The sequence below is a fragment of the Triticum aestivum genome, chromosome 4B (genome assembly GCF_018294505.1).
Source record: "Triticum aestivum cultivar Chinese Spring chromosome 4B, IWGSC CS RefSeq v2.1, whole genome shotgun sequence".
In the NCBI taxonomy this organism is placed as follows: Eukaryota; Viridiplantae; Streptophyta; class Magnoliopsida; order Poales; family Poaceae; genus Triticum; species Triticum aestivum.
The window spans coordinates 177,760,692-177,786,416 of NC_057804.1; positions in this window are offsets into that span (position 1 = coordinate 177,760,692).

Below are 25,725 nucleotides of genomic sequence, written 5' to 3' on the forward strand. Positions count from 1 at the left end.
TTATTAGCTGGGCTTTCTGGCAGTGGAGCCGGACAGTCAATCCGCTCCACTGTCTCCACATAATCCTGCACAAATATACACAATTACTTAAGGCTCCCCCATGAATGTATTGGGAAAACCGAATCCGGTGGCGGCCTGAGAACTCACCTGAATAGGACACCGTGCAGCATGGAGCCCAGGGTCCTCGGATATGGGAGGAGGTACTTCAGAGGCCTTGAACAACGCCTTCCACGCGTTTTTGTGCTTCATGTCGTAGAGCCTCTGAAGTGTCTGGTGTTCGGCCGGGACGAACTCCCACAGATTGAATGCCCGCCTCTGGCACGGCAGAATCCGGCGAACGAGCATGAGCTGGATCACGTTGACAAGCTTCATGTTGTTGTCCTTCATGCCCTTGATGCAGGTGGTGAGTCCGGCCAGCTCTGTAGATTCACCCCATAGCATGCCCTTCTGTTCCCAGGAGGTGAGCCGCATAGGGGTTCCAAATCGGAACTCGGGGGCCGCCACCCAGTTGGCGTCGCGCGGCTCAGTGACGTAGAACCACTCTGATTGCCACCTCTTCACGGTTTCCGCAAAGGAGTCATCAAGCCAGGTGACGTGAGGCATTTTGCCCACCATGGCTCCTCCGCACTCCGCTTGCTGGCTGCTTACGATCTTCGGCTTCACGCAGAAGGTTTGCAGCCACAAGCCGAAATGAGGTTTGATGCGGAGGAAAGCCTCGCATACGATGATGAACACCGAGATGTTGAGGACGAAGTTCGGGGCTAGATCATGGAAATCTAGCCCGTAGTAGAACATGAGCCCGCGGACGAAGGGGCAGAGTGGAAACCCCAGTCCACGGACGAAGTGGGCAAGAAACATGACCCTTTCGTGGGGTCCTAGAGTTGGAATGACCTACCCCTCATCCGGTAGCCGGTGCGCTATGTCTGCGGCCAAGTATCCGGCCGCCTGAAGACTTGCGATGTTCTTCTCCTTCACGGTGGAAGCCACCCATTTGCCTCCTGCTCCGGACATGTTTAGCTGTGCGGAGGAGACTTGGACTAGGGCGTTGGAGCTCGGGGAGGAAAGAATGGGCAGAGGAGGAAGAAGGCTTGGGTAAGAATGAGGAACTCTTATCCCTTTATAGAGGCGACGAAAGCGGTGCGCCTCCCCACTAGCCTGTTGAGAATCGCTTACTTCCCAAGCGCCACGATTGATGGCATGGGGGGATTACCCATACCCGTATTGATGAGAATCCCGTGATAAGGGGACATGATCTCTGCTTTGACAAGACATGTCAAGGAAACCGCCTCGCAACACGCGTTGTGGCTGGTTGTGGAAAAACGGTTCGAATAATAACCTGGCTGTAATGGCATATCGCGCCATCTAAAAAGTTGTCAGCTGAAGTATCATTCTCTCTACGGTGGTGTATGAAGATCATTTTGCAGATCCGGACATGGTCTACGTGTTCGATAAATAACCTTGGAGTATTCGGAGAAGGAACCCGCCTTGCAATGCCGAAGACAAGACTACGCACCAGACTCATCGTCATTGAAGCCTGGTTCAGGGGCTACTGAGGGAATCCCGGATTAGGGGGTATCCGGACAGCCGGACTATATACATTGTTCGGACTATCGAAGCGTGAAGATACAAGACTCAAGACTTCAGCCCGTGTCTGGATGGGACTCTCCTTTGCGTGGAAGACAAGCTTGGCGATCCGGATATTAGATTTCCTTCCTTGTAACCGACTCCATGTAAACCCTAGCCCTCTCCGATGTCTATATAAACTGGAGAGGATGGTCCTTAGAAGGCCGATCACAATTACAATCATACCATCATAGGCTAGCTCTTAGGGTTTAGCCTCTACAATCTCGTGGTAGATCTACTCTTGTACTACTCATATCTTCAATATTAATCAAGCAAGAAGTAGGGTTTTACCTCCATCGGGAGGGCCTGAACCCGGGTAAACATTGTGTCCCTTGCTTCCTGTTACCATCAGCCTAAGACGCACAGATCGGGACCCCCTACCCGAGATCCGCCGGTTTTTGACACCAACACCCACGTCGCCGCCGCCCCCTCCCCCAAGCAAGCCCCCTCGGCCCCCTTTATAAGGAGCTGAGCGCCTCCGCCCCCTCTCCTCCTCACATCACCGCCGCTGCCACCTCACAAACCGCCACCGCGGCGCCACTGCACTCGTACCCCATCGTTGTTGCTACGCTACACCGCCGTCGCCGCATGATGCTGCCGCTGCTGCCCCATGCCGGAGCCGCCGGATCCCGTTGCCGCCTCGCCGGATCTCGCCACCGGTCTTTTCCGGTCAAACGGTATAAAAACCGTACGGTTTCTTGGTTTTATTTTTTTTAGATCGGTTTAGGTTTAGATCAGTTTTTCGTTTTTATTTTTAGTTAGTTAGTAAACGTTCATCGGTTAGATCATTTTAACGAACGCTTTCGTTCGTTAGTTTCTGTTAGCGAACGTTCGTTCGGTAGATTTTTCTTTTTAGTTTTATTTTCGGCCAGGGACCTATCTGTGAATAAGTTTTATCGCGATTTAGCCCCTAATCTTAAAACTAGCGTAACTTTTTGCTCGCTTGTCCCAATTAGATGAAACTAAGGCCTAAATCTTCATAACAATATCTTCTTTCTAGTTAACCAACTTGAACATGATTTTGATAATTTAAAATTTGAGTTTAGTTCAATGAGTAAACAATCTTGTTTCGTTTGTATCTTGACTTTCGTAGCTCCGTTTGAGTTGTTTATTTTTGCAAATCGTAGCTAATCATGTGTACCTACTGCTGAGATCTAATCCACATGTAAATAATGTTGTTAGGTTTTGTTTTCTGTTCAGTTTAGACGTTGCTTGTTTCGGGTTTTATTTGGATCTTTTCTCGATTTCTCTCTGTTTCGTTTGAGTGATTGCTTATGTATGCTACTGTTTGTCTATGCTAGATTATCCAGAGTGCGAAGCTTGTTACTACGAATCTCTAGAGTTTGTAGATCGCCAGCAAGGCAAGTTACATTTTGATCATACTTTTTGATACCCAGTTTTTACTATGCATTAGTTATACCCTTCAAATATTTGCACGAGTACGATTGGGAACATGTGGTTTGGTTGTAGTACTTGAGGTAGGAACCTAATACCTTTTGATCACCTCGGGAGTATATGTTATGTTCTATTATTTCTTAGCCATGTTCATAGATGGGGATTGGATCGTGATTCACATGGAAGTTATGAGAATTATTAATCTTGGATAACATTAAGGTGGCAACTTTAATACACATCTGGGTGGATTTGTTGGGGCACCTGGAGAATCCAGTGTTTGTCCATTTGGGAAATCTTGAAGTACCCATGTGATTTTTCCTTGGTTCGCCACCTAGGCTCAAAGGGATCATATGATATTTCATGCGTAGAAACTTCTGTGTGCAGCCACAAGCCATTATGGGCTCTGGCGTAGTTGAGTAAGTTGCATGAGCTCTCGAAGAGGTGGACTAGCAGATGTAGGGGAAAGTAGGTGTACCGGTCTGCCTGGAGTAGAGAGTTAATGCTTCAGAAAGACTATGTCTCGATCTTCCGATCATGGATGCGGTCGAGTCTTGTGGGGAAAAGTGTGCAACCTCTGCAGAGTGTATAAACTAATCATGGTTAGCCGTGTCCCCGGTTATGGACATCTTGAGTATCTGGAATTGGATATTATTATTGATCTCATCACTCTTTAATTAATTTGAATTGGGTTTAATGATGATACTTGTTTAATTGGGATTTGAGTTGGAGGAACCTTCTCAAATATTGGAAGAACTTGGGAGTAGTTTAAATAAAATTTATTCCTTTGTTGTAGGGCAAAACTAGCTTTATGTAGATATAGTTCTTGCATTCATTGCTTTACAGTGTAACTCTGCCAGCATATTCAATGTGCTGACCTACACGGCTGCAACGTCTCATGTTGCAGACTACTCAGATGATGAATAAGGTGCGATAGGTCATTGTCATGCACTCAGCTATGCCGTTGGAGTTGATGGACTCATTTACCTTCGAAGCTTCCGCAGTTATTTAGTTTAGATGGCCTTCAGCCATGATATTTTTGTGTAATCATACTATTTATGAGGACTCAGTGTAATAAGTATGTGATTGAACTCTGTTATAATTCCTCGAGTATTGTGTGTGTCAGCATTACTGATCCAGGGATGACACTTAAGCACAGAGACATTGTTCCATTGGGATCGTGGTCGCTACAAGATGATATCAGAGCACATGCTGGCTGTAGGACGCGGCCACTAGAATAAGCCACATGATTTCTCTTCTCTGCTCATTTCTTATTCTCCTCTATTTCTACTCTATAGATGGCGGACCCTAGGAACAAGTTCACTCAACCGGGTGAGAACACCCCTTTCAGATGACATTTGAAGGAAGTCACCAAGTACTTGAACATTAGACTACCAAGCTTCACTGGGACTTTCTCTACAACTTTACCGGAAGAGGAGCGTTGGACGATTAAAGTTTGGGTACCTAGGAGGACGTTTGCGCCAACAACGGAGCCTATTGATTTCTACCTGGATGCACCAAGATGGAGTTTGGGAAAGATCATGGTAGCTCACATCACTTTTGGACGCATATGTGAGGTGTATCACAAGGAGCTGGAAAACACCATCTATAAAATATGCATCCGCCGAGGTGAAGAATGGGAGATGACTCGTACCAGGAAGGATGGATCAATTGCAACTTACATTCAGGAGATAGGTGATCACATTCACCGACAAGAGAATCAACTATGCTTCAACATGAAGAAGATCAAAAAGCTGATGAATAAGAATATCGAGCTAGAAGAGGAACTCAAGTCAACACGCGATGGATATGACGAAGAAATTGTTGAACTACTGGAGAATCTTGAAGACCTGAAGAGGAAGCTAGGACTACCCGTGGAGAAACATAAGCGAGAACCTGCAAAGGAGATCCGTTCGGAGGACTACATCATCTTGGACGACACCGACACGGACAGTGATGCAAATGATGACAGTGATGACGACTACGTTGACGAAGCTGGAGCAGTTATCATAGAGTCTTCCTCTGATCAAAATTTCTAGACGACCACCATGTTACTAATAGTATTCTTCCAAGTAGTTAGCATCGATCGAGTTTTTAATCGTAGTTTAGATCCCTTGTGTGAACCTTGTTTGATATTGAATGAAGTGAATTGATTGTGTTTGCCTCATGTGCATATGGGTAGTGAATCCCTCTTAGACCTTATTCTATTCTGTTTTCTCACCCCTTCTAACCCATCAGATGCCTCCGAGATGTGAAAATGGATTCATGTTCCCACCGGATCTCACTTAGTTGATCCAGCAGAAGAATGCCTTGATGCAGATGCTAGTTCAGAATTAGAACCAAGGCTACAACAACAACAACAACAACAACAACCCACCACGACCACCCCTGTTGACAACCTACCCCATTTTCTAAGGTTGAATCCGCCGGTGTTCTCTAGCAGCATCGAGCCGATAGTTGCAGATGATTGGCTCCGCAAGATTGGAAGAGAGCTGACTACTACAAGATGCACAGATGCGGAGAGAGTGCATGTTGCCGCACATCAGCTTGATGGACCCGCATTATCTTGGTGGGAGAACTTCACCAGCACTTACCCCATTGATACAGTTACATGGGATCAGTTTCAGCAAGCTATCCACACCGCCCATGTTTCAGCAGGAGCTTTGGGCATGAAGAAGCGCGAGTTTCGCAACTTGCTCCAATGAGGTCGTACAGTGGGGCAGTACATGGATGAGTTTAGCAAGTTAGCCCGTTATGCCCCAGATAATGTGGCCACAGATGCCGCGAAGCAGGAGAAGTTTCTTGCAGGACTAAATGATGAGCTGAGTATGTAGTTGATGGCGGAACATTCAACAAATACCAGGAGCTGGTAGGCAGGGCCCTCATGATAGAAGGCAAGCAGCAACTGATTGACAATCGCAAGAGGAAGTATGGACAGGGGAGGTATACTTCTGGAGCTCAACAAAAGCCCCGCTATTCCCCATACTCGGGAGTACATACTCACAACCATGGAGGCCATAACCATGGAGGACATACACACAATGGAGGAAGTTCGCACAACCAAAGTGGCCCCAAGAATGGCAATGGGAATGGAGGAAGCAACAGTCATAAACGTTCCAACCCCACAACACAAGCCAAGAGGGATCTGAGCCACATTACTTGTTTCAAGTGCGGGAAGACCAGACATTGTGCCACTAAATGTCGTGAACCGAAGAATGGAAATGGCAATGGAAGTTCTACAAAGAAGGCCAACCCCTGCATCAATGGTCAGGTGAACCACATCAGTGTGGAGGAGATTGAGGATCAACCCGACACAGTTGTCAGTAAGTTTTTGATTAATGCATTTACAACACTTGTTCTCTTTGATACTGGTGCATCTCATTCATTCATATCAAGGGGATTTGTGGATAAGTATAAGTTGGCAACAACAACCCTTAACTCACCTATGTTAGTAAGTTCCCCAGGAGCGGAGTATATGGCTAGTAGGGGATGATATCAGTTGCGAGTAACCATAGGTAGACATGTTTTCCCAACCGACCTGATTCTCCTGGAGTCACATGGATTGGATGTGATACTAGGCATGGATTGGCTATCCATGTTTGAGGGAAACATCGACTGCGCCGGTAAATCAATTCTTCTCACCACCCCGGAAGGAAAGAGGATCAAGTATGTATCTAGGCATGCGTCGAGGAGGACTCAGGTGAATTCCTTATTAGGAGTTGTTCAGGAGGAAGTACAAGTGGTGAAGGATTATCCTGATGTATTTTCGGAAGAGTTACCAAGCATTCCACCGGATCGAGACATTGAGTTTTTGATTGAGTTATTGCCAGGCACCGGACCAATATCAAAGAGACCGTATCAGGTGCCCGCAAATGATCTAGAGGAAATTAAGAAGCAGATTATGTAGTTACTGGAGAAAGGTTATATTCATCCCATTTCATCACCTTGGGGAGCCCCAGCGCTTCTAGTTGAGAAGAAGGATGGATCTTTTAGGATGGTTGTTGATTATCATGCGCTGAATGAGGTGACGATTAAGAACAAATACCCTCTGCCGATGATCAATAATTTGTTTGACCAGCTGCAAGGAGCTAAATTTTCCTCCAAGATTGATCTTCGATCAGGTTATCGCCAGTTGAAGATCCGAGAGCAGGATATACCTGAGACAACTTTTACCACGAGGTATGGGCTATATGAGTATATAGTTATGTCTTTGGTTTGACTAATGCCCCTGCCTATTTCATGAGTACGATGAACAAGGTGTTCATGGAGTTTTTGGATAAATTCGTCATGGTGTTCATTGGTGACATATTGGTCTAATCGAAAAATGAAGAAGAGCATAAGGAACATTTGCATTTGGTTATCGAGAAGCTCAGGGAACATAAGTTGTATGCCAAGTTCAGCAAATGCGAGTTTTGGTTGAAGGAGGTTGGATTTCTTGGACATGTTATATCCGGAGAAGGAATAGCAGTAGACCCTACCAAGGTTGCATCTGTCACTAAATGTTTGGCACCCACCTCAGTGGGAGAGATCAGAAGTTTTCTTGGACTCGCAGGTTATTATCGGAGATTCATTGAGAATTTTTCCAAGATTGCGAAGCCCATGACTGAGTTATTGAAGAAGGACACCAAGTTCAAATGGACTGAAGATTGTGAAGCCAGTTTTCATGAGTTGAAGAAACGTTTGGTTACAGTCCCAGTGTTGATTCTCCCAGACATACACAAGGATTTCCAAGTGTATTGTGATGCTTCATATCAAGGACTTGGAGGAGTTCTTATGCAGGATGGAAGAGTTGTTTCATATGCCTCACGACAGCTTCGACCTCATGAGTTGAATTATGCTACGCATGATTTGGAGTTAGCAGCCATAGTGCATGCGCTCAAGACATGGAGACACTTTCTCATCAAAAACCGTTGTGATGTATACACGGATCATAAGAGTCTGAAGTACATCTTCACGTAGAAGGAGTTAAACCTCAGGCAAAGGAGATGGTTGGAGCACATAAAAGATTACGACATGGGATTGCATTATCATCCCGGAAAGGCCAACGTCGTACCAAATGCGTTGAGCCGCAAGAGTTATGTAAACACACTCATAACCGGAGGATTACCTAAGGAGCTAGCAGACGAGCTTCAAGAGCTACATTTGTAGATGGTTCTGAGAGGTTGTGTTGCAGCATTGGAAAAACAGTCCACTTTGTTGGGTAAGATCAAAGAATTCCAGAAGATTGATAAGCAGATTGTTGAGATAAAGGAAATGATGAGTAAAGGAAAGGATAAAGGATCTCGTGAGGATGAGCACGACAATTTATGGTTTGAGGATTGTATTTATGTGCCTAATGACCCTGAGATCAGGAAGTTGATTCTTTAGGAGACTCATGATTCACCTTACTCGATTCACCCAGGCAACACCAAGATGTATCTGGATTTGAAGGAAAGTTTCTGGTGGACAGGAATGAAGAACGATATTGCCGAGTATGTAGCAGTATGTGATGTATGTCAGAGAGTTAAGGCAGAGCATCAGAAACCATCAGGATTGCTACAGCCGTTGCCGATACCCGAATGGAAGTGGGATAAACTTGGCATGGATTTTATCACTAGATTACCTAGGACTCGTTTAGGCTATGACTCTATCTGGGTTGTAGTTGATCGTTTGGCAAAAGTAGCCCATTTCATCTTGGCGAAGACCACTTATACGAGTGCTAAGTTGGCAAAGATATACATGACCAGGATCGTATGTCTGCATGGAGTTCTGAGGACCATTGTATCAGATAGAGGAACACAGTTTACTTCAAAGTTTTGGAATCAGTTGCATGAACCTTTGGGTACCAGGATAGACTTCAATACAGCCTTTCATCCACAGACAGATGGACAAACCGAGAGAGTCAATCCGATTTTGGAGGACATGTTGAGAGCTTGTGCGCTAGGTGATGGATCTAGTTAGGATGACAATTTACCCTATGCAGAGTTCTCCTATAACAACAGTTATCAAGCTAGTTTGAAGATGGCCCCTTTCGAATATTTGTACGGAAGGAGGTGCAGGACACCATTATTGTGGGATAAAGCAGGAGATCGACAGTTATTCGGCCAGACTTAATCAGGGATTCTGAGGAGAAGGTTAAGTTGATTCGATACAAACTCAAGGTAGCTCGGTCCAGGAAAAAGATTTATGAGGATACTAAACGCAAGGAGGTAGCTTACGAAGTCGGAGACAGAGCATATCTTCGTGTGTCCCCACCTCGAGGAGTTAAATGATTTGGAGTCAAGGGAAAATCTAGCACCACGTTTTGTGGGACCATACAGAGTTTTGGAATGCATGGGAGAAGTTGCGGTCAAGTTGGAATTGCCTAAAGGATTGTTAGGAGTTCATGATGTGTTTCATGTTTCCCAGTTAAAGAAGTGCCACGCTGGCATTCCTCTGAGAGATACAGTGCCACTGGAAGCAATTCAGTTGGATAGTGATCTGACCTATGAAGAGAAGCCAGTCAAGATTCTCGAGTTTTTTAGCCGTGTTACTCGCAGCAAGGTTATCTATTTTTGCAAAGTTCAGTGGAGCCACCATACCAAGGAGGAAGCCACCTGGGAGCGAGAAGAAGATCTTCGCAAGGACCACCCAAACCTTTTTGCTGACCAACCCAAATCTCGAGGGCGAGATTAATCTTAAGGGGGGGTAGGTTTGTAACGTCTCAATTTTCAATTTGGATGTTATAAATAGATCATCATTGCATATCATATTTTATTTTTGCATTTCGTTGTGATCCTAGAAATCTTAAGCAACTCAAGGACCCGAGGAGAGAGTTGGAGGTTTCACAAAAATTTCATATTTGAATTTATTTCAAATTTGAAAAGAGGATCAATTTGATTCTCAATATTTTCTTTCCAATAATTTCAAAACAATAAAAAAATAAATGAGAGAATATAATATGACTTCTCCAACAAATAAGAAATGTTGGAAAAGAAATGTTGAAATCAAATTATTATTTTATTTGCCATTTTGTTTGAATTAGAGAAAAACATGCATTTTCAAAAATTGCATTTAGTCCAGAAAAATGTTCATTTTGTCCTAAATATGAGGTTTGGATGGTGAAAATTATTCCTGGAACTTTTAGATTTTTTGTATTTTATTAGGATTTTTATTCGCGGTGAAATTATTTTTTAAAAAAGTTCTCGGACCAAACTAGGCCGAAGGCCCAGTCGGCCCAGTCGAGCGCCGCCGCCTTCCCTGCTCGGGACTCCGGCCCCGAGCCATCGCCGGAGTCCGCCCGGACCCCTCATCACCGCCGCCCCCTCCCCCAAGAAAGCCCCCCGGACCCCTTTATAAGGAGCCGAGTGCCGCCGCCCCTTCTCCTCCTCACATCACTGCCGCTGCCACCGCGCAAACCTCCGCCGCCCGCGCTGCCACACGAAGCCGCCGCACCCGCACCCCGTCGCCGCTGCTGCTATTGCTGCGCTGCGTCACCACCGCCGCCCCTTGTTGCCATCACCCCGCCCCACGCTGGAGCCACCGGGTCCTGCCACCGCCATGCCGGATCTCGCCGCCGGTCTTTTTGGGTCAAACGGTATAAAAATCGTTTGGTTTTCTCGGTTTTTTAGACTGGTTTAGGTTTAGATCGGTTTTGTGTTTTTATTTTTAGTTAGTTAGTAAACGTTCACGGGTTAGATCGCTTTAACAAACGCTTTCGTCCGTTAGTTTCTATTAGGGAACGTTCCTTCTGTATATTTTTCTTTTTATTTTTACTAGTACAAATGCCCGTGTGTTGCAATGGGCATGAAATCTTGCAAAACCTGCTTCATTTTTCATTGGGTACAATTTCCTTTTTTAGTTGAAATAGTTGTGATTTCTTAACCAGTCTCCACTGATTCCGAGCCTACCAGCGTGATAACACACGCCAGCGGGACATGAAACCATGTTTTACAAAGGTTATTCACACATCCTTCCTTAGCCAAAACATGACGCACCCAACAAACCTTCGACTCCGTGATGTCCTGAAGAAGTTCTTTGTCATTACGCACCATTTCATATATCCAGTTTTAATAAACATCGCTATTAATGCTACACTTACTATTGCTTCTCGGTTGAATTTTGGTCGTTAAGAAGCCACCTTGGCATTCTTCGCCTGATTGAAGAGTAGTTCATGGAATGGTTTCTGAATTTGTTCTTTTTTCTTTTCAAAAAACATGATTTTGTTCAATAAAAATAAATGGTTTAATAAAAATATTTTTTTGAACATTTCTGAAAACAATTTTTTTTTAAATGTAACAACTTTTGGGAATTTTGACCGGTTTTAAAAAGTGTGAATATATATAACTGTGTACTTTTTATCAAAACTATTTATACTATGTTGAGTTTTTTAGATATATAAGTTTGTTGTTTGGATGGGCATTGTTATTCTTGTATTTTTCATTATTTGCGCTTGGCCCAAACAAAGCACTTGACATAGACACTTCACCTACACAGAGAAGGGACCTCCTGTACGGCGCGGTGCGCGCCAGCATTCGCGAAAGCGTGAACCCACAGCCCCCCGCACGCCCTGTTAGGCCGGCCCATGCGCGGGGACGAACACTTCCTGTTGTTTTTCGTTTTCTTTTTTATGTTTTTGTTTTATTCAATGTTAATGTAATTTGGGATTACGAAAGGTTCTAAAATTTCAATAAAATTGTGAGTTTTGAATTGTCAAAAACAGTTCTTAAATTCAAAAAATTGTCCATGATTTCATAAATATAAACATTTTTAATTTTAAGGATCATTTTTTTATTTTGACAAAAAAATATGAGCATTTTTTAATAATGATGAACAATTTTTAAACTTGAAGAACAAATTATAAATTCGGTGAATATTTTTTGAACTTGACGATCAAATTTGTATTCATTTTTTTTGAAAAAATGATGAACAAATTTTAAATTTGATGAACATTTTTTAAAACAATGAATAGAATTTGAATTTACTAAACAAATTATGAATTTTGATAAACATTTATTAAATCCAATAAAAAATTGAATTTGATGAACATTTGTTTACAGCAATGAACATTTTTTGAATTCGATGAACAACAAAATCTTCGCAAATTTGAAAAGAAATTTCACAAAGATAGTGAAAAAAGAAGAAAGAAAAAGAAAAATAGAAAAGAAAGGGAAAGTAAAAAAGAAAGAAAGTAAAAACGAAGGAAAAACAAACGAAAATCGGCTGACCCATGAGAACGCGCAGCACGCGAGGGAGGGTGCGCGCTACCTCGCTAGGGCGCGCGGTACGCACCTATAGGATTCCCCCCAAGAAAAATGGCTTTCAATCAAAAAGGGAAGTGTCTGTATTACAATCGAATGAAATTAAATTGGCCTTCAATCAAATATGCCAACCAGTAACAATCTGACACCAACGGAGAAAAGAAACTTGACTGGAAATAAAGGGGCATTCAACCAATTTTTCCAGGCACTACAAACATGGCACGTGTATGTATGATCTATGCGCTCTATGACCCATGAGCAATCAATGAAAGGGACCAAAAAGCAACACTGCCAGGTCAGTACCTACGACCTTCTCCAGGTTATTGTCAGTTTTGTTTTCTTCACAACACTTTTGAAAGAAAACCTGAAATTCTCATGGCATTATCAAGGATCTGAAGTAGATACTTATGGAAGAAACTCCTGAACACTAACATGCTATAAATTCAACATTAGGCTACCGTAAAATCATCATCAACCTGATGTACAATGATCAACACATGATGAACTAATCGCATACTAAACATTTTATCGTCATGAAGCTTTAAATACAGTGGCTTCCTATACAATGATCAACACATGAGGAACTAATCACATACTATATATTTCATCGTTATGAAGCTTAAATACAGTGGCTTCAGTTGAAATTTGCAGTAAACTCACTATGAATAAACAGTAACTTTTAAAGTGTATCACATATTCAGCTTTGATGAATTTTATAGTGTTCATTTTACTAAAATTCCAGTCAGCAACAACCAGATCACAACAAAGATACTGGAACTTCAGTAAAAATAAAGAGAAAAAACCAGTAACAGTGTGTGCTTTATGGTCAGATAAGAACGAGAAAGAGGAGGGAGGAAGAAGGGGACAGAATAGGTACACAATCAGGAAACTTCAGTCACGCCAAGAAGACAAGCTGCATGTCAGTACTCTCACAATCTCCTTCAAATAGTTCTTCCAGTAAAAAAAGGATCAATACCGAAGCACATCATCAAAAATGTCTAGAACAGCAATAGTTCAGAAAAATGTAGCACCATAAATTCAGGTAACTTTATAGTGTAAAATCTATACCAGTTCACTATAAAATACAACAATCACAACCTTTAGGCTACTAATATAAATTACAGAAGTTATAGGATTGTAAATCTTTGAACAGGGTAGTGTAAACTCAAACATGAGGTCACTGTAAATTTAAAGAATCAAAAAATTATAGTGCGGTAAATTATAGAAGCTATAGAATAGTAAATCCATCATCAGGTTAGTCATCAATTAACTATAACTTACTACGAAAAAAAGTAGACTTCTAGGAATACTATAGTACAGTAAAATCCATCATAGCAATTCCAAAAATTCTAATAAAAAGAACTACTAAAATATATAGAAGCTATAGGACCATAAATCCATCATCAATGTATTATCATTTAAACACTAGGAAACTGTAATATACATTCAGACAGATTCATGTGATCAAGCATTCTATATGAACTCACTGTACGAACAACAATGACACACTATATGGAGCTACTACAATAAATAAAAAATCTATAGGACAGTGTAAATCCACCATCACCATACTGTAAATTCAACATAAGAGTAATGTAAATATGCCGCCCAGATTAGTTTGCGTGATCAAGCATTCTATATCAGCTCAGTGTACAAACAACAGTCACCAAATTTGTGGAGCAACTGTAAATTACAAAATCTATGATACATCAAATCCACCATCAGGACCTTGTAAATTCTACATCAAGGTACTGTGTATGCATTCAAACTAATTCCAGTAAGTATATATGCATGCAAACAACGTCAGCATTCTTGTAAACAGAAAACAACATTGCTGGTTACCTATTACATATTCTAGAAACAAAATTATATGATGATACTCATATCTACCAGAAAACTTTGGGTTATTGTGTAATAGCATGGTTCAGTTTAGCCTCTTCAGATCGCAGGGGTCAGGGAAACAAACTGGCTATCCTTTTGGCTACTGTGAAGTAGCATGGTTTAGTTCAACCACTTGACCAAAACAACTCCAGATCAGTATTGCTCGAGCAGTTTGAACGATGTGCCTTGGATACACTGGTGGATATAATTCCGATGAAGTCGGCAGTACGGAGAAATTCGTACCAGGTTGGCAAAACAACGACATTTCCACGGCTTCAGCAGAACAGCAAGACACCAATGTCGAGCACGACGAAATGACACAATTGGGATAGGGCTTCGGTCGAGGGAGTAGTTGTCTATTTATATGTGTGTACGGCCTCTGGAACAACCAAAGCAGTCCCTGCAGGACACCCATGATCGCAGTAAGGATTGGATCGAGACAAAAACATTGCAATCCATTATGTAGAAGGCAAAAGCATAGAGATAAAACCTACGAATACATATGTTTCGAAAGTGAGTCACTAATAAGATGAGAAAGCTAGGATGCTTGTAGTAAAATATATATGCCTTTCATTGCTACACCTGCCATTATCTAGAATGAGAAAGTAGGTCATATCAGTAAATGTGGTCTGCCACACATCATAAAGGAACTCAGTTGATTAAGTAGATATTATATCTCAAGTTTATACATGAAGCCCCATTGTTCAGTTTAGATGGCTGTTTAAAAGCAAGAGCACCACCTCATACTATGGAAACCTAAAGAGCAGACAACAAAATTACCCATTTACATAATCTAACAAACTTTAAGATTGCAGTCCTGTGACCACAGTTTATTACTATAGACATTGTCTTGTCTACTTCTAATGTATAATGGGTAAGCACAAATTTCCAGTATAGGATATGCATACGCACACGAATGTGTACCAAATTTCATCGGCTAGAAGCAATATATCATGTAAGTGCAGAGTAAATTGATCCAAGGTCAGAGAACCAATGCTAGGAGGCATTCTACAAATTGTTTGTAAAAAATCATAAGTTAAACACACTCAACTATCTACCATGGACCAAACATTGCTTCTACCTTTCAAATCAACCTGTTGTTACATAGATGCACCCTAAAAAATCCTACATTCGCTTTCTCAAATAGAATTGCATTTTTCTGGTTGTCAAAATAAATGAAACCTATCCATCACTTATTTGTGAACTACTTTTCAGTGCCTTCTATCAATGATAAGTGAGAAAAAATACATATGGAACTTAATAATTAGCAGTTTGATTTTTATATACTGTAGGATGACTCCTCAAATTTGAGTATTTGCCTAAATTTTGAAGAAACCTCTATGCCTTTTAAAAGTGTATCATGTATTTATTGGAACCTTGCAACTCCACATCAGAATAAGCTTTATTCAGAGGGAGAACAAACTTGACTAAATCCTAATTGTAACAAAAAATTGTTGATCATTCTTTTCATTACCTATTGTACTTTCACTAAGCATGTAACATGTATTTTTAATTTATTGCAGGTATGGCAGTGCAATTCTGAATATCAAGTGGCTGCAGATATGAGGCAAACTGAAAACAAAGAGTTCAGTCCCAGTCCAGAAATAATATGCATATCAAAGCTAACATGGTATGGACAATGGATACCAAGTACCATCGAAGTAGTATATATGCAGTCCTTGAAGCACTATTATAGATGCAGTTATAATCAGTATAGCCATGAAGAAGTTTCTTAATCCGGATTATGAGAGGTGTCCTCTGCAGGTCAGTACGCTATGGAAAAAGATTACTGAAACGGAAAGTAAATTTATCTAAGAGTATAAATTGTACTGCAGACTATAAACTTCATCTACTAAGTTGTTGGGTGGAAACGGAAGGAAATTCAGATCTGGATGGTACTCAGATCTGGATGGTACTCAGATCTACTTACGGTGGCTCCAGATCGACATACAAGGCACTTGAAACGTGTTGAATGCATCAGTTGCAACCCGGCCCAACACATCTATCACTACAAAAAGATAGCACAACTTAGGATTGGGCAATATGCAGGAGCTTATCATTGGTACAAGCCAAGCCACATGTTAGTATGAAATCTTGAGAAGATTTTTTCAGAAAATGAGAAAAGTAAAAAATAATACTATAGGATTTAAGCAAGGTGCACTATCAATTCATAAGTAGTACCCAGATGCCTACTAAAATCAAACAAGATCAACAAATCATCTAGCAAAAATCCTTGAACAGTACACCTTTTCATCATTCGCCAATTCAATTGTAAAAAACAAATCGTCAATAGATGATATGAAATAGTAACAGTATGCTACTTTTGGGCTATAGTTTCTATAGCTGATGGAGCAAGTGCAAAAGATACCCAACACTCCACACAACAAGGCACATATTGTTCCCTATTTCAGGTTTTGGACTAAGACCATAGAGATACACCTGTCGTTCATGGCAAGAACTGTCCTGACAAGGATTGAAAAGATTCAAGGATTTTTGTCCTGACAATGGCGATGGATCCCAGTGCTAGCTAAATCTGTCTTCTAATCTGCTGAATGCCTGAATGCAATGCCCTAATGACAGAGTAGTGACTTTTGAATGTGATGCGCTGATCTCACGACTCCTCATGTGGAAGCGGCAGATTATCCTGCCATGCCGCCACCTATGTCCGAGCTCTAAGCGAACTTGTGGGTTCTTCACAAGTTTCAGGTCAAGACAACTTGACGTTCTTGTAGCTTTGACATTATTGTTCACAGAATCTTTTTGTAATGAGCGTGCATTTCCAATTTCATATATTATGAAACCAAAATGTCCAAGGATACAAAAAACCAAGCAGCCACCCTGCCGATACAGAAACATCACTGTGTCTCAATGACCATAAACTAGACCAACGAACTTGACCAACTATTGACTCTAGTAAAGCACGAATTCACCTACTAACAGACTCTTGACTACATGTAAGTTAGTTAGTCCAACAGATGATAAAGAAACATATGTACAAAAGCATAAGGCCATCAATTATTATCGTCAATAAACAAAGAAGAAACAATCTGATAAAATATGTATCCAACCAAAGAAGTATTGTGATTGTAATAAAAGAATCGTAAATAAGATAACGACTTGAGTTTTGCTTCTCTATCATATCAGCTCACCATGGGTAAGGTTCTTGCACGAGTACCGCCCCAGGCCCTCTACAGCTTTCCATCTTCATCATCTTGACCCTGAAAATTTTGATGGACTTCAGAAAATGAAGAGTTCAGTTCTGAACTGCCAGAAAGGCTCCAACACAGATCATGCTTGGGCGTTAATGATTCAGCGACCCGAGACAAAAAGGAGAACACGTTGATGATGAGGTGAACGCCGACGGTATGAAGAGAACCCTGTAGGCGTGGAGCCTATAGCGGACTCGCGCGAGGCAGGCGATGAGGGCGTGGAGGTGGTCGATCTCAGCATCAAGCTCCATCTAGACCTCACCATTCTTCTTCTGCAGGCGCCGCATCATGTCCATATCATTGCTGGCGGCGCTGTCTGCGGCGAGGCGCTCCTCCTCCATCTCGCCCCACAGCGCCCGCGCTCTCCTCCGCCTGCTCCCTCGCTGCCCCTCTTCCTCCCCATCCCCGCCCCTGCCCTTCTCCCTCCCCGCGGTCTTCTCCTCCGCCTCCACCCTCGCTTCCCCTCTTCCTCCCATCCCCGCCCCCGGTGGACTCCTCCTCCGCCTCGACCCTCGCTGCCCCTCTTCCTCCCCATCCCCACGCACGCCCCTCTTCCTCCCCATTCCACGTCCCCGCCCCACTCCTTCCCCACGGACTCCTCCTCCGCCTCCATCCTCGCCGCCCCCGCTCCTATTCACGGAGCGACGGCACCGAACTGGCACGGACGGCGAGGAGCAGCACAGGCGTGGGGGCATGTCAGGGACGCAGTCGTGGTCGTCGTCCACTTAAACGGAGGACTGCGGGTTGAATATGCAAAACCTCGAGGACTTTTCTACAAAAACATTGACAACGGATGATAAAAACCCTATTTTCTTTATTATTAGGTAAAGATAAAGATAAAGATAAAGATTTTCGGCCAGGGACCTATCCACGAATAAGTTTTATTGCGATTTAGCCCCTGATCTCAAAACTAGCGTATCTTTTTGCTTGTTTGTCCAAATTAGATGAAACCAACGCCAAAATCTTAGTAATGATCTCTTCTTTCCAGTTAACCAAATTGAACATGATTTTGACAATTTAAAATTTGAGTTTCGTTTAGATTAGTAAACAATCTTGTTTCGTTTTTATCTTGAGTTTCGTAACTCCGTTTGAGTTGTTTCTTTTTGCAAATCGTAGCTAATCACATGTACCTACTATTGAGATCTAATCCACATGAAAATAATGCTATTAGGTTGCTTCATGTTTTACTTGGATCTTTTCTCGATTTCTCTTTGTTTCGTTTGAGTGATTGCTTATGTATGCTACTGTTTGTCTACGCTAGATTATCTAGAGTGCGAAGCTTGTTACTATGAATCTCTAGAGTTTGCAGATCGTCAGCAAGGCAAGTTACATTTTGATCATACTTTTCTATACCCAGTTTTTACTATGCATTAGTTATACCCTTCAAATATTTGCATGAGTAGGATTGGGAACATGTGGTTTGGTTGTAGTACTTGAGGTAGGAACATAATATCTTTTGATCACCCCAGGAGTATACGTAATGTTCTATTATTGCTTAGCCATGCTCTTAGAAGGGGACTGGATCTGATTCACATGGAAGTTGTGCGAGTTATTAATCTTGGATAACATTAAGGTGGCAATTTTAATACACATCTAGGTGGATTGGTTCGGGCACCTGGAGAATCCAGTGTTTGTCCGTTTGGGAAATCCCAGAGTACCCATGTGATTTTTCCTTGGTTCGCCACCCAGGCTCAAAGGGATCATATGATATTTCATGCCTAGAAACTTCTGTGTGCAGCCACAAGCCATTATGAGCTCTAGCGTAGCTGAGTAAGTTGTATGAGCTCTCGAAGAGGTGGACTAGCAGATGTAGGGGAAAGTAGGTGTACCGGTCTGCCCGGAGTAGAGAGTTAATGCTTCAGAAAGACTATGTCTCGATCTTCTGATCATGGATGCGGTCGAGTCTTGTGGGGAAAAGTGTGCAACCTCTGCAGAGTGTATAAACTAGTCATGGTTAGCCGTGTCCCGGGTTATGGACATCTTGAGTATCTGGAATTAGATATTATTGTTGATCTCATAACTCTTTAATTAATTTGAATTGGGTTTAATGATGATACTTGTTTAATTAGGATTTGACTTGGAGGAACCTTCTCCAATATTAGAACAACTTGGGAGTAGTTTAAATAAATTTTATTCCTTTGTTGTAGGAAAAACTAGCTTTATGCAAAATCATAAACTTAGAGCCTCCACCAGCCAAACATTGCATGTAGATATAGTTCTTGCATTCATTTTTTTACAGTGTAACTCTGCCAGCATATTCAATGTGCTGACCTACACGGCTGGAACGTCTCATATTGCAGACTACTCAGATGATGAATAAGGTGCAATAGGTCATTGTCATGCACCCAGCTATGCCGTTGGAGTTGATGGACTCATTTACCTTCGAAGTGTCCACAATTATTTAGTTTAGATGGCCTTCAGCCATGATATTTTTGTGTAATCATACTCTTTATGAGGACTCAATGTAATAAGTGTGTGATTGAACTCTGTTATAATTCCTCAAGTACTGTGTGTGTAAGCATTACCGATCCAGGGATGACACTTAAGCATAGAGACTTTGGTCCATTGGGATCGTGGTCGCTACACTCATCTCCTTGCAATTTACATTATTTGCCATTTGCCTCTCGTTTTCCTCTCCCCCACTTCACAAAAATTTGCCATTTTTTCACTCTCTTTTTCGTTGGTCGTTTTCTCGCTGGATCGATTTTTGAGTGCGATCTTGTGGCATAGTCACAATAACTCAAGAGAACACCAAGTTGTGTGATTTGTCCAATACCAACAACAATGATTTTATTGGCACTCCAATTGCTACTCTTGCCACTAGTGCAGAATTTTGTGATATTAATACTGCTTTGCTGAATCTTGTTATGAAAGATCAATTTTCCTTTACTTGATATGTCTGCAACGTACCTATAATTTTTTTTATTGTTCCATTATGTTATATTATCTATTTTGGATGTTTAATGGGCTTTAATATACTATTTCATATTATTTTGGGACTAACATATTAACCGAGGGCCCAGTGCCAGTTTCAGTTTTTTTTGCCTATTTTAGAGTTTTGAAGAAAAGGAATACAAAACGGAGTCCAAACGGAATAAAACCTTCGTGATGATCTTTCCTGGACCGAAAGCAAACCAGAAGACCTAGAGATGAAGTCAGAGACGTAACAAGGCATCCACGAGGCAGGAGGGCGCGCCCAGGGGGTAGGCACGCCCCCACCCTCGTGGGCCCCTCGTAGCTCCACCGACCTAGTTCTTTCGCCTATATATACTCTTATACTCTAAAAACGTCAGGGAGAGCCACGAAACCACTTTTCCACTGCTACAACCTTCTATACCCATGAGATCCCATCTTGGGGCCTTTTCCGGCGATCTGCCGGAGGGGGATTCGATCACGGAGGGCTTCTACATCAAGACCGTTGCCTCTCCGATGAAGCGTGAGTAGTTTACCACAAAACTTTGGGTCCATAGTTATTAGCTAGATGGCTTCTTCTCTCTCTTTGATTCTCAATACAAAGTTCTCCTTGATGTTCTTGGAGATGTATTCGATGTAATATTCTTTTGTGGTATGTTTGCCGAGATCCGATGAATTGTGGATTTATGATCAAGATTATCTATGAATATTATCTATTTAGTTTGGCCTACTAGATTGATCTTTCTTGCCATAGGAGAAGTGCTTAGCATTGGGTTCAATCTTGCGGTGTCCTTTCCCAGTGACAGTAGGGGCAGTAAGGCAGGTATTGTATTGTTGCCATCGAGGATAAAAAGATGGGGTTTATATCATAGTTTATCCCTCTACATCATGTCATCTTGCTTAATGCGTTACTCCGTTCTTGTGAACTTAATACTCCAGATGCATGCTGGATAGTGGTCGATGTGTGGAGTAATAGTGGAGATGCGGGTGAGGGAGTCCTGGATTAGGGGGTATCCGGACAGCCGGACTATATACATTGTCCGGACTATTGAAGCGTGAAGATACAAGAGTCAAGACTCCGGCCCATGTCTGGATGGGACTCTCCTTTGCGTGGAAGACAAGCTTGGTGATCCGAATATTATATTTCCTTCCTTGTAACCGACTCGGTGTAAACCCTAGCCCTCTCCGGTGTCTATATAAACCAGAGAGGTTGGTCCTTAGAAGGCCGATCACAATTACAATCATACCATCATAGGCTAGCTCCTAGGGTTTAGCCTCTATGATCTCGTGGTAGATCTACCCTTGTACTACTCATATCTTCAATATTAATCAAGTAGGAAGTAGGGTTTTACCTCCATCGAGAGGTCCCAAACCTGGGTAAACATTGTGTCCCTCGCTTCTTGTTACCATCAGCCTAAGACGCACAGATCGGGAGCCCCTACCCGAGATCCGCCAGTTTGTGCACCGACATTGGTGCTTCCATTGAGAGTTCCTCTGTGTCGTTGCTGCAGGGCTTGATGGCACCTTCAATCTTCAATAACACGGTCTAGGGCGAGACTTTTCTTCCCGAACAGATCTTCGTGTTTGGCGGCTTCGCACTACGGGCCAATTCGCTTGGCCATCTGGAGCAGATCGACAGCTATGCCCCTGGCTACCAGGTCAGGTTCGGAAACTTGAACTACACGGCAGATATTCACGGAGACTTGATCTTCGACGGATTCGGGCCTGTGCCAGGAACACCGAACAATCACGATGAGCACGGCCTAGACCTACTGTCGGATAATGTTCGGAATATCACCCCTGCAATAGCCCCGGACCTAAACCCAGAGCAGGCTGCGTTGCCTAAGGACGGAGGGATGGGCCCCGCCCCGCAGGCTGCACACTCATCGGCGGTAGAGCCGAACACAGGCCTCACTTCTGAGGAAGCCTGTAACTTCGGACCCCCGGACTCGTTTCCGGCTGTTGGTTCCGGTCCACACACCCTCGAGCCAGCAGAGCCAGATTGGGCTCCGGTAAAGTAGTTTACCGCTGCGGATATCTTCCAGCACTTGCCCTTTGGCGACATGTTGAACTCATTAAAGTCTCTCTCTTTGGCAGGAGGCTCGGAGCCGAACTATGTCCGTCTTGAGTGGGAAGTAGGCGACGAAGGAATTCGCTGCCCACCCACCACCCACTTCATTGCCATGGTCGATGATTTAACCAACATGCTTGACTTCGACTCCGAAGACATCGACGGTATGGACAACGATGTAGGAGAAGTACAAGAGCCACTGCTCATAGGGCGGTGGACAACCACCTCTTCATACGATATATATATGGTGGACACTCCGAAGGAAACCAATGGCGACGAGGCAACAGAGGATAACCCCTCAGGGAGAAAAGCAAAGCATGGGCGTTGTCGGCGCAGCTCCAAGCCCGGCCACAGCAATACCGGCCCCGGAGATGAAAGCAATTCGGATGGTGCCAAAGAGGAATACAACCCTGACCAGCCCGCCTTCGAGTAGGCCGAACAGGAAGATGAGCAGGTCAGCCCATACGAACATGTGAGCAAGATTAGATGGCCCCCTCCGAAGACGAGATTAGCCTCGACGACGACGAGTTTGGCGTACCCGAGGATCCCGTGGAGCAGGAGCGCTTCAAGCGCCAGCTTATTGCCACCGCGAGGAGCCTGAAGAAGAAGCAACAGAAACTCCAGGCTGATCAAGACCTGCTCACAGATAGATGGACTGAAGTCCTGGCAGCCGAGGAATATGGACTCGAGCGCCAAACGGCTGACCGGCCACCCCGTGGCCGGGATAAAACGGCATATCATCCCAATACCAGCCCGCACCCCCACACCAGTACACTACGGCCTGGGGCAACAGGCAAGACCAGCAAGACATACTGGAAAACAAAGCAGGACGGCCATGATCGATCTACGGATCGCGGGGGTGTGCCCCAGCGCGTGATGATGACCGTCACGCTGGACACATTATTAACAAGTCCGGCTGGGCCGAATACAGCAACCCAGACCAATTCGAACTGCGTAGCCAAATAGCCCGGCACAGAGGCGCCGCACACCCCCTCTGCTTGAATGACGAAGTGATGGATCATGAATTCCCAGAAGGGTTCAAACCCGTAAACATCGAATCATACGATGGCACAACAGACCCCGTAATATGGATCAAAGATTTCCTTCTCCACATTCACATGGCCCGCGGAGACGATCTACATGCCATCAAGTATCTTCCCCTTAAGCTCAAAGGACCAGCCCGGCACTGGCTAAACAGCCTGCCAGCAAATTCCATTGGCAGTTGGGAAAACCTGGAAGACGCATTCCTCGACAACTTCTATGGCACATATGTGCGACCACCGGACGCAGATGATTTGAGACACATTACTCAATAGCCTGGAGAGTCAGTAAGGAAATTCTGGACCCGGTTCCTAACTAAAAAGAACCAAATAGTTGACTGTCCGGACGCCGAAGCCCTGGCGGCTTTTAAGCATAATATCCGCGACGAGTGGCCTGCTCGACACCTCGACCAGGAAAAATCCAAGTCCATGGCAGCCCTCACAACACTAATGACCCGCTTTTGCGCGGGCGAGGATAGCTGGTTGGCTCGCAGCAGCACCACATCAAATTTCGGCACTTCGGATGTCCGCGACAATAACGGCAAGCCACGACGCAACAGACATAAGCGACGGAACAACGACGACAACACTGAAGACACGACAGTAAACGCTGGATTCAGCGGATCCAAGTCCAGTCAGCGGAAGAAGCCGTTCAAAAGAAACAATCAGGGACCGTCCAGTCTGGACCGTATACTGGAGCGCTCTGTCACACCCAATATGCGATACTATCCTAAAGAGACTCGAAGGTCCCACCAAGGATAGAACCGCATATTGAAACGCTTTTGCAAGGTGGATATCATTACATCAACATTACATAATAGATGGAGATACATACAAGAGGCATCGAATGCCATACGAATACAACATCATCATACATAAGAGCATCATCCGACTACGGATGAAACACAAACAGAAACTCAAATGACATCCACCCTGCTAGCCCAGGCTGCCAACCTGGAACCTATTCCCTGATCGAAGAAGAAGTAGAAGAAGAACTTCAAGACAAGCAAACATCGCTCTCGCGTCATGATCATCGAATAACCTGTACCTGCAACTATTGTTGTAGTAATCTGTGATCCACGAGGACTGAGCAATCCCATTACCATGGGTATCAAGACTAGCAAAGCTTAAAGGGAAAGAAAGGGGTAAAGTGGTGAGGCTGCAGCAGCGACTAGGCATATATGGTGGCTAACATACGCAAATAAGAGCGAGAAGAGAAGCAAAGGAACGGTCGTGAAGCTAGCAATGATCAAGAAGTGATCCTGAACTCCTACTTACGTCAAACATAACCCAAAAACCGTGTTCACTTCCCGGACTCTGCCGAAAAGAGACCATCATGGCTACACACACGGTTGATGCGTTTTAATTCGGATCTGGTGTCAAGTTATATATAACAGGACATTAACAAATTCCCATCTACCCATAACCGCGGGCACGGCTTTCGAAAGTTTAAACCCTGCAGGGGTGTCCCAACTTAGCCCATGATAAGCTCTCGCGATCAACGAAGGATATACCTTTTCCCAGGAAGACCCGATCAGACTCGGAATCAAGGTTTACAAGACATTTCGGCAATGGTAAAACAAGACCAGCAAAGCCGCCCGATGCGCCGACAAATCCCGATAGGAGCTGCACATATCTCGTTCTCAGGGCAACACCGCATGAGACTAGCTACAAGTAAAACCAAGCTCAAGTTGCCCCGAGGTGACCCCGCAGGCAGCTCAGTTCGGACCAACACTTAGACAAGCATTGGCCCGGGGGGGCTAAAATAAAGATGACCCTCAGGTTGGCCGACCCGAGGGAAGGGTATAGGTGGTGGTGATGCAAATGGTAAAACCAAGGTTGGGCCTTGCTAGAGGAGTTTTATTCAAAGCGAACTGTCAAGGGGGTCCCATAAATCACCCAACCGCGTAAGGAACGCAAAATCCGGGAACATAACACCAGTATGACGGAAACTAGGGCGGCAAGAGTGGAACAAAACACCAAGCATAAGGCCAAGTCTTCCACCCTTTACCAAGTATATAGATGCATTAATAATATAAGATATTGTGATATCCCAACATAAACCTGTCCATCATGGAGCAATCTTCAACTTCACCTGCAACTAACAACGCTATAAGAGGGGCTGAGCAAAGCGGTAACATAGCCAAGCAATGGTTTGCTAGGAAGGGTGAAAAGGTTGGAGGCTAACATGGCAATTTGGGATGGCTTGATAAACAGGTGATAGGTAGCACAACAAAGCGATAGAACGAAGCAACTAGCATAGCAATGATAGTAGTGAGATCCAGGGTAGCGGTCATCTTGCCTGAAATCCCGCAAGGAGAAGAACGAGTCCATGAAGAAGATGAACGGACGTAGTCGAACGAATCTTCACAATCACA